The following is a 3,723-nucleotide window of genomic DNA, read 5'->3' as shown; positions in this document are numbered from 1 at the left end:
GCACGCCCACCAAAGAGTTTTCAATAAAAGGGAAATGCTACACTTGAAACTATGACCTTCTCCGAGCTCTATTTTCTGAAGTCATCTGATAGTGGAGTATCCTAAGGTTCTGTCCTGACTCTGCTTTTCTTCTTGATTTATATTCCTGCCCTACATGAGCTTATCCAATCTCCTGGCCTTAAATATCATTTCCCAAATGTATATCTCATTCAGATTCCTCTCCCAAATTCCAGACTTGTACACATAAGCATATAAAATAGACATCTCCAATTTAGGATATCCAAAACTGAACTCATCTCCTCTAAAATCTGCTCTATATGCAGCCTCTTTCATCCCAGTTAATGGAAATGCTATCTTTTTTCTTTTCATTTTGAAGTAATTTTAGGCTCACAGAGAATTTACAAAAATAGTATAGAGTTCCTGAGAACCCTTTCCCAGCTTCCCCACAAAAGAACATCTTACATAACCATAGTACAATTATAACAACCAGGGAATTAGGATTGGTGCAATATTATTACCTAAATACAGACCTTACTTGGATTTCACTAGTTTTTACATGCACTTTTTAAAAAACGATTTATGTATTTATTTGGGGGGGGGGGGAGTGTGGGAGGGGCAGAGGGGGAGAGAGAATCTCAAGCAGACTCCCCTCTGAGCGCAGAGCCTGGCATGGGGCTCAATCCCATGACCCCAAGATCATAACCTGAGCCAAAACCAGGAGTCGGACACTTAACTGACTGAGCCAGCCAGGCACCGCCACATGTGCTCTTTTTTGTCTTTGGTACACAGTTCTGTGAAATGTTATCACATGTTTAGATTTTTGTAGCCAGCAGTAGATACAATGTATAAAGAGCTGTTCCATTACCCCAGAGAAATTCCCTGGTGCTACCCATTAATAGTCACATCCTCCTTACTTCAGCCCTAATCCCTAGCAACCACAGATTTGTTCCCCATCGCTATAATTTTATCATATCAAGAATGTTAGGGTGCCTAGGTGGTTCATTTGGTTAAGTGACTGCCTTCAGCTCGGGTCATGATCCCCAGGGTCCTGGGATCAAGCCCCCCATCAGGCTCCCTGCTCCTTGGAGAGTCTGCTTCTCCCTCTCCCTCTGCCACTCCTCCTGCTTGTGCTCTCTCGCTCTGTCAAATAAATAAATAAATCTAAAAAAAAAAAGAATGTTATATAACTGGAATCGTATGGTATGTAATCTTTTGAGATGCACTTTTTTCACTTAGCACAAGCTAATACCCTTGACATCATCCATCCAAGTTGTTGCGTGTAGTCCTCTTTTCTTTTCTTTTTTTCTGAGCAGTACTCACTTATATAGAAATACTACAGTTTGTTTATCCATTCACTTGCTGAAGGATGTTTGGATTATTTCCAATTTTTGCCTGTTACAAACAAAATTGTTATGGATATTCATAAACTGGTTTTCACTGAATATAAAGTTTAATTTCTCTAGGATAAATATCTAGGTGTGGGATTACTAGGTTATATGGTAAGTGGATAATTAACTTTATAAGAAACTACCAGTTACCTGCACTCCAATGTTTATAGCAGCAATGTCCACAGTAGCCAAATTATGGAAAGAGCCCAGATGTCCATCAACAGATGAATGGATAAAGATGTGGTGTATATATATATAATGGAATACTACTCAGCCATCAAAAAAATGAAATCTTGCCATTTGCAACGATGCAACTAGAGGGTGTTATGCTAAGCGAAATTAGTCAATCAGAGAAAGACAATTATCATATGATCTCGCTAATATGTGGAATTTAAGAAACAAAACACAAGATCATAGGGGAAGAGAGGAAAAAATAAAACAAGAAGCAATCAGAGAGGGAGACAAACCATAAGAGCCTTTTAAGCACAGGAAACAAACTGAGGGTTGCTGGAGGGGAGGTGGGTGGGGGGATGGGGTAACCAGGTGATAGACACTGAGGAGGGCATGTGATGTAATGAGTACTGGGTGTTCTCTGCAACTGACGAAGCACTGACCTCTACCTCTGAAACTAATAATACATTATATGTTTATTAACTGAATTTAAATAAAAACAAAAAACAACAAGAAAGAAAGAAAGAAACTGCCTAACTGTTTTCCAGAGTAGCCATGCCATCTTCCATTCTTGCCAACAATGTATGAGACCCAGTTGTTCACGTCCTTATCAGCACTTACCATTGCCCGTATTTTTTATTTTAGGCATTCTAATACATACACTGCAGCACCTCATAGTGACTTTAATTCACATTTCCCTAGTGGCTAATGATGTTAAGCATCTTTCCATGTGCTTATTTGCCACTTTTTGTGGGAGTATCTGTTCAAATCTTTTTCTCACTTTCAAATTTGTTTTCTTCCTGTTGAGTTTAAAGAGTATGTGTGTGTGTGTGCGTGTGCGTGTGTGTGTGTGTGTGTGTGTGTGTGTGTGTGTACACATACAGAAATATCCTTTTGGGATATGTAATTTATAAACGATTTTCCCCATACTGTCACTTTATTTTCATTTTTTAAAGATTTTATTTATTTATTTGACAGAAAGAGAGTGCGCACAAGCAGGGGGTGTGGCAGGCAGAGGGAGAAGCAGACTCTCCACTGAGCAGGGAGCCCGAAGTGGGGGCTCAATCTCAGGACCCTGGGATCATGACATCTCTATTTTCATTTTCTGAATGGTGTCTTTCACAGAGCAAAATTTTTAATTCTGATGAAGTCCAATGTATAGAACTTTTATTTTATGAATCATGCCTTTGGTGTCATGTTTAAGAACTCTTTACCTACCCAAGGGTCATGAAGGTTTTCTTCTGTGTTTTTTTCTAAAAGTTTTATAATTTTATACATGGACCTATGGTAAATTTTGAGTTAATTTTTGTGTACAAGATATGCTACACTCAGACCAAAAATTCTGAAGTTACCTTTGACTTCTCTCTTACACTCTGTATCAAAGCCAAGTTCTACTGATTCCCTCTTCTTGCCTGTTCCACACCTGGCCCAACACGGTTATCTTTCATCAGCTTAAAGCACGAGTCTCTTAATTAATCTCCATTTTCTTTCCTTGTCCTGGAGAGTCTATCCTCAATACAAAATCAACATACAGCAATCTGTTGCATTTCTATACACTAATTATTAAGCAGCAGAAAGAGAAACTAAAAAAACAATCCCATTTACAATTACACCAAAATAATAAGATACCTAGGAATAAACCTAACAAAAGAGGTGAAAGACCTATAGTCTGAAAACTATAAAGCACCAATGAAAGAAATTCAAGACAACACAAAGAAATAGAAAGACATTCCATGCTCGTGGATTGGAAGACAAATATTGTTAAAATGTCTATGCTACCCAAAACAATCTATAGATTTAATGCAATCCCTATCAAATACCAACAGCTTTTTTCACAGAACTAAAACAAACAATCCTAAAATTTGCATGAAACCACCAAAGACCCCAAATAGCCAAAGCAATTTTGAAAAAGAAAAGCAAAGCTGGTGGTATCACAATTCCAGATTTAAAGTTACATTACAAAGCTGTGGTAATCAAAACAGTACGGTCCTGGCACAAAAAAAGGTACATCCATCAATAGAACAGAATAGAAAACCCAGAAATAAACCTACAATTACATGGTTGGTTAATCTTCAACATAGCATGAAAGAATATCCAATGGTGAAAAGATAGTTTCTTCAACAAATGGTGTTGGGAAAACTGGTCAGATACATGCAAAGGAACG

This window comes from Zalophus californianus, chromosome 5 (genome assembly GCF_009762305.2).
Source record: "Zalophus californianus isolate mZalCal1 chromosome 5, mZalCal1.pri.v2, whole genome shotgun sequence".
NCBI classification, from domain to species: Eukaryota; Metazoa; Chordata; class Mammalia; order Carnivora; family Otariidae; genus Zalophus; species Zalophus californianus.
The sequence above is the reverse complement of the archived record's forward strand: the minus strand, read 5'-3'. Positions refer to the sequence as shown.